Here is a 6,421-nt window from a genome sequence, read left to right as displayed (position 1 = left end):
CCAGGCCGTGACCCGGGGCCAGGATTGAGGCCCGAGTCGGGGTCCCCGCGGGGTCCCCGCAACTCCCTGGGCCTGAGTCTCTGCCTCTCTCCCCGCCTCTCAGGAATAAATAGACAACAGCTTAAAAGAAAATCCGGTTTTCTCAGTCACCTTGGCTTCACTCCACCGGGGTTTCCTCACCCAGAGGCGCTCCTGCGGGCTCCTGCTGCAGTTCCTGACTTGCAGTTCGCATGTTCGAAGCCCAATGGACACATAACCTTTCCCACACGAACAGATGAATTAACACGCAGAGCGTGTTCCTCCTGAACCTTCCGGCATCGTTCCAGGGACGTTCGTCAGGTTCAAATTGCAGTTTGAACCGGGGAGTGGCCGTCCCTGGTGTGCCCTTCCCACCTGGTGGGGGTCCCCGGTGTCCAGGTCCCTGGTGTCCGCCTGGCAGGCCACAAGTTCGCAGGTACCTGCTCAGGGCAGGCAGGGCTCTAACCCCACGACCTGTGAAAATAGCATCTGGACAGGGTTCCTGTTTCCAAGTCGGCGCTCAGCTGAGCCCGCCCGGCCCACCTCCTGCAGCGGGCGCCTGCTGTGGCCTCGTGGCTCCGACGGCCGGTCCCTCCCTCCACCTCCCGTCCTGGAACTGCCGCACTCCACGGACTAGAGGCAGCGGCCCCCGGCTGGGCCCCGGAGGCTGCAGGCCGCCCCTGAGAGCTGCTCAGGGCTGTGAAAGTGTGGGCGCCTGGTCAGGCCATGACCTCGGTCCGGGACGGGGGTGCCCTGGGGCTCCCGGCTGGGCGGGAAGCCTCTGCTCCCTCTCCCTCTTCCCCTCCCCTTGCTCCGTGCTGCCTGGCTCTCGCTCAGACAAGTAGATAGATGATAGATAGATAATTGATACTAGATAGTATCAATTAGATACTAATTAATTACTATCAATTACTAGATAGATAATTGATAGTAGATAGATAATAGATGATAGATGATAATTGATAGATGATTATAGACAGATGATAGATAATAGATGACAGGTAGATAGATGATAGATACGAAGGGAAGCAGGACGCGGTGGTGACTCGGGCTGTAAAGTATGCGGGTCTTAATCTAGGGCTGAGAATCCAAGTCCCACTTACAGTGCAGGCCATATTGGTCTATACCCTGGGTGGGGGGCCTACTTACTTTAAAAAAATTTTTTTGATGGAGAAAAGCTACAGCGTTCATGGAATATGCTGAGCCCATACGTTTGAAGTGTTTTGTGCAAGTTTCAAGCCATTGTGCGTTAAGGAGGGAGGCGATCTCCAGCAGGAAAGGAAAGCTGATCAGGCTCGTGGAACGTTGTCAACCGCGGGCGACAGTGGAAGGAGACAGAGCTCAGTAAATTGCAAAAGGCATGTGTTTGGGTCAGAAGACCAGGTGGGAACCATTTGATTGGTAATCAGAAAAGACCCCAAACAGCCAGGGGAATTTTAAAAAAAGAAAACCATATCTGGGGGCATCACAATGCCAGATTTCAGGTTGTACTACAAAGCTGTGTTCATCAAGACAGTGTGGTCCTGGCACAAAAACAGACACATAGACCAATGGAACAGAATAGAGAACCCAGAAGTGGACCCTGAACTTTATGGTCAACTAATATTCGAGAAAGGAGGAAAGACGATCCACTGGAAGAAAGACAGTCTCTTCAATAAATGGTGCTGGGAAAATTGGACATCCACATGCAGAAGAATGAAACTGGACCACTCTCTTGCACCATACACAAAGATAAACTCAAAATAGATGAAAGATCTAAATGTGAGACAAGATTCCATCAAAATCCCAGAGGAGAACTCAGGCAACACCCTTTTTGAACTTGGCCACAGTAACCGGAGAAGGACAAACGGTGTATGTTCTCATTCATTTGGGGAATATGAATAATAGCGAAAGGGAATATAAGGGAAGGGAGAAGAAATGTGTGAGAAATATCAGAAAGGGAGACAGAACATAAAGACTTCTAACTCTGGGAAATGAACTAGGGGTGGTGGAGGGGGAGGAGGGCGGGGGGTGGGGGTGAATGGGTGACGGGCACTGAGGGGGACACTTGATGGGATGAGCACTGGGTGTTATTCTGTATGTTGGTAAATTGAACACCAATAAAAATTAATTTATAAAAAAAAAAAAAAAAAAAAGAAGACCAGGTGGCGTCCGGGTGCGACGGTTATTAGCTGTGCGGCCCGTGGGGGGGCCTCAGCTCCACCTGGTTTACAAGAGCCTGGAGGTAAGAGATGCCGGGCCTTGCTTCTCCCGGGGAGTCACTCACTCGGCATCCTCGGCATCACCTCCAGGGCCCAGGACCGTCCCTTTGGAACCTTCCAGATGGTTCTTTCCCCAGACTTGATGACATCCCCACTTGCACAGAGTCCTCCCCGGAGCTCCCTCCCCGCAGCTGCCCCCTGCCTGGTGCTCCCAGGGGGTGCTCCGGCATGTCCCGCCCACCCCACGGGCACCTGCCTGGGGAGGCCCCTCTGGGAGCAGGGCCCTGTCCCCAGGCCTGAGCTGGCCACTTGCAGGGCCGTCGCCGCCGTGCCTGCCTCTCGGGAATGTCACCTTCAAGGCCCAGTGTTCAGCGCCTTGAAACCGTGGTCTTACCTGTTTGGTACAGTTTTCTGATTTCTGTTGTTTCAAGGAGTAAAATAAACCTGGTTCCTGATACTCCATCTTGGCTGCAGTGACTATTCACTATTTTTTAACTAGTTTTTTCTTTTTTACGGTGAAATCTATCACATCACACATACAAAAGAGTGTTAAAAAATATATATATTTAATAATGAAACAACCGCCCTTTTACACATCAGCCAAGTTGTAAATAAGAACATTGACAGTTTATTAGAATTTCCCTTTATACCTCTTCTCAATTCCACTTCTTCTTTTCTCTCCAGGAAAAACAATTCTTCTGAATTTGATGTCTATCCTTTGATTCTTTCTATTTTTGCCACCACCAACGTTTGCATGTTTAAAGAATACATTTTTCAGTTTTGCCTGGTTCTGTATTTTCTGTAAATACAACTGTAGTTCAAGTGCACTTTTATGACTTGCTCACTTTATTCTATGTTGTGTTTGTGATATCCCTCCGCGTAGATGTCATCTCTTCCTTTTCATTGCTGGTCACCGTCCACATTGTATTTATCCATTCTGCTGTTGATAGGATTTTGGGTTCTTTTGAGTTTGGAGCTATTGTGAACAATCCTGCTTTATATTTATTTATTTATTTATTTATTTATTTATTTATTTATTTATTTATTTATTTTTATTATTTTATTTATATTTATTTTAATAAATTTATTTTTTATTGATGTTCAATTTGTCAACATACAGAATAACACCCGGTGCTCATCCCGTCAAGTGCCCACCACCCAGTCACCCCCACCCCCCGCCCACCTCCCCTTCCCCCACCCCTAGTTCGTTTCCCAGAGTCAGGAGTCTCTCATGTTCTGTGTCCCTCCCTGATATTACCCACCCATTCTTTCTCCTTTCCCCTTTATTACTTGTCCCCAGGTGCTCTGCATGAATTGACTCAGGGCATGTATGTTGGAGCAAAATTACCGACACCACAGTGTATGCAAAAGTTTACAATTACCAGTGATGAAAAATTGGTAGGACTCAAAGCAGTCCTACCAATTTCTACCCCCCAAAGTGCATGGGAATTCCTAATGATTCACTTCTTCTGCATTTGGTTTTGCCAGATTTTTGAAATTATGTAAACCTGAAGCGTATGGAATGGTGTCCTACGGTTTTCATTTGCATTTTCCTAATTATTAATAAAGTTGAGTATTTTTAATATGTTTGCCGTTTGAGTTTCTTCTTTAATGACACCCACGTACATATTTTTTGCCAAGTGTTATCTCTCTTCTTCTATTTATTAATCCAATAGTGCTCATTATATTTTCTTGCTCTCCCTGCAGTGGCAGCAGACCTCTGATTTTTATCAGAATCGGAGCCCAAGAGGTCTCGCTGTCTTGTTCTCAAGAGCAAGCTGTTGTTTCTCCCTTTTCCTTCCAGAAGTGGATCTTTGCACAAGGGTTTGCTTCATCTACCCAAGTGGTATAGGACTTTTGCTTCATATGAAAGAGGAGTCTGGGGAAGCAGGCAGTGTTTCCCACATTTTCCTCTACCGCCAGTCCGGTAGATCGCACACTTGTTCCACGAGTAGAGACTCTCTTGACTCTTCTGCCCTATGCCTCATCTTTCCTGGGAACACCGAGAAGAAACCTGCAGGAAGCATCTTGCAAGTGAGTGTATATTTTTTTCTGTCTGGGGCTCCCAATTATTCTCAGTTCATACACTAGCCTTCAAAACTGTGTTAATCTGGGGTGCCTCAGTCACTTGAGTGTCTACACTGGCTCAGGTCATGATCCCAGGGTCCAGGATTGAGCCCCATTGCAGGCTCCCTGCTCCTCAGGGAGTCTGCTTCTCCTCCTCTTCCTCTGCCCCTCTCCCTGCTCTCACATACCATCTCTCCCTCTTTCTAAAGTAAATAAATAAAAAAAAAGAATTTGGGGCACCTGGGGGGCTCAGTCAGTTAAGCATCTGACTTCAGCTCAGGTCATGATCCCAGGGTCCTGGGATTGAGCCCCATGTTGGGTTCCCTGCTCGCTGGGGCGTCTGCTTCTCCCTTTTCCTCTGCCCTTCCCCAAGCTTGTGGGCTCTCTCTCAAATAAATAAATAAAATCCTTTAAAAAAAGGATTTGTTAATCTTACCTAATTTCTTCTTACTTACCTTTATGATAGTTCCGCACGTGCCCTCTCAAAGGCAAAACACGTCTGCTTCTCTGCAGAGGGGATTGTCACTCTTTGGAATTCAGTTAACTTGGTTATCTTGTGACCTCGCCTCTCTGATGAGTTTAAGAAAAGTTATAATTTTATTAATTTTCTGATTTTCTCTTTCCCGTTAGAACAGGAGCAGCTTTTTACATCCAAAGCACAAGCACAACACCCTCATGCTTGTTTAAACATGCTGAACACGATCGTTTTCTAATCTGTGTCTCATAATGTAGTAAGTGTCAAACAGCGATATGAAGCCTCCGCTAGGAAATACGGACACAAACACACCTGCACATTTTTATTTTTATTTTATTTTTTACAATTGGAGAGTTGGTTAAACAGTCTCTGCAAGGCTCTGAGACTTACTTCAGGGCTTTGCTTCGGAGTCAAGTTCCAGGGCACAGGGCAGCGGCAGAGGATCAGGAGCAGCCTGAGCCACCCGTGGGAGCGGCAATCCCAGGAGGGGACTGAGAGGCGTTTCCATTCCTGTTGTCTCTGCTGCTGGGGACAAGGGCATTTTACAGAGGCAAGAGGGACCTGGGATTGAGCCCCATGTTGGGTTCCCTGCTTGCTGGGGAGTCACTGAACTGTGTACACATGGTTTTCCCAGGAGTCAGGAAAGGGTGGAAGGGAAGGCAGAAGAATTGGGCTCCAGCTAACGCTTCCCATCGAGAGGGGAGGCGGCAAAGCAACACTGCACACGCCCTGCAGTCGGGCTGCTCTTTGCCTCCTGCTTCCCAAACCCCAAGGACTTCCCTCATAGGGCTACCGGAAACATTCAGGAAAGAGAATTCTCCTGGTGAAGAATCTTCTTAATGTACTGTTGGATCCTGTTGGCTAGTATCTTGGTGAGAATGTTTGCCTCTGTGTTCCTCAGGGATGTTGGTCTATAATCCTCCTTTTTGCTGGGGTCTTTGTCTGGTTTTGGAATTAAGGTGATGCTGGCCTCATAGAATGAATTTGGAAGTACTCCATCTCTTTCTATCTTTCCAAACAGCTTTAGTAGAATAAGTGTGGTTTCTTCTTTAAACGTTGAATAGAACTCCCCTGGGAAGCCACCTGGCCCTGGACTTGTGTGTCTCGGGAGGTGTTTGATGACTGCTTCGGTTTCCTCGCTGGTTATTGGCCTGTTCAGGTTTTCTATTTCTTCCTGTTCCAGTTTTGGTAATTTGTGGCTTTCCAGAAATGCGTCCATTTCTTCTAGGTTGCCTAATTTATTGGCGTAGAGCTGCTCATAATATGTTTTTAAAATCGTTTGTATTTCCTTGGTGTTGGTGGTGATCTCTCCTTTCTCGTTCATGATTTTATTAATTTGAGTCTTTTCTCTCTTCTTTTTAATAAGGCTGGCTAATGGTTTATCTCTCTTATTAATTCTTTCAAAGAACCAACTCCTGGTTTTGTTGATCTGTTCCACAGTTCTGCTCTTGATTTCACTGAGTTCTGCTCGAATCTTTATTAACTCTCTTCTTCTGCTGGGTGTAGGTTTTGTTTGCTATTCTTTCTCCAGTTCCTTTAGATGCAAGGTTAGCTTGTGTATTTAAGTTCTTTCCAGTGTTTGGATGGATGCTTGTATTGCGATGTATCTTGCACTGTTGGTGGGAATGTGACCTGGGGCAGCCACTCTGGGAAACTGTGT

Source organism: Nyctereutes procyonoides, unplaced genomic scaffold, assembly GCF_905146905.1.
Source record: "Nyctereutes procyonoides isolate TBG_1078 unplaced genomic scaffold, NYPRO_anot_genome, whole genome shotgun sequence".
Taxonomy (NCBI): Eukaryota; Metazoa; Chordata; class Mammalia; order Carnivora; family Canidae; genus Nyctereutes; species Nyctereutes procyonoides.
This window is presented reverse-complemented; position numbering follows the sequence as displayed.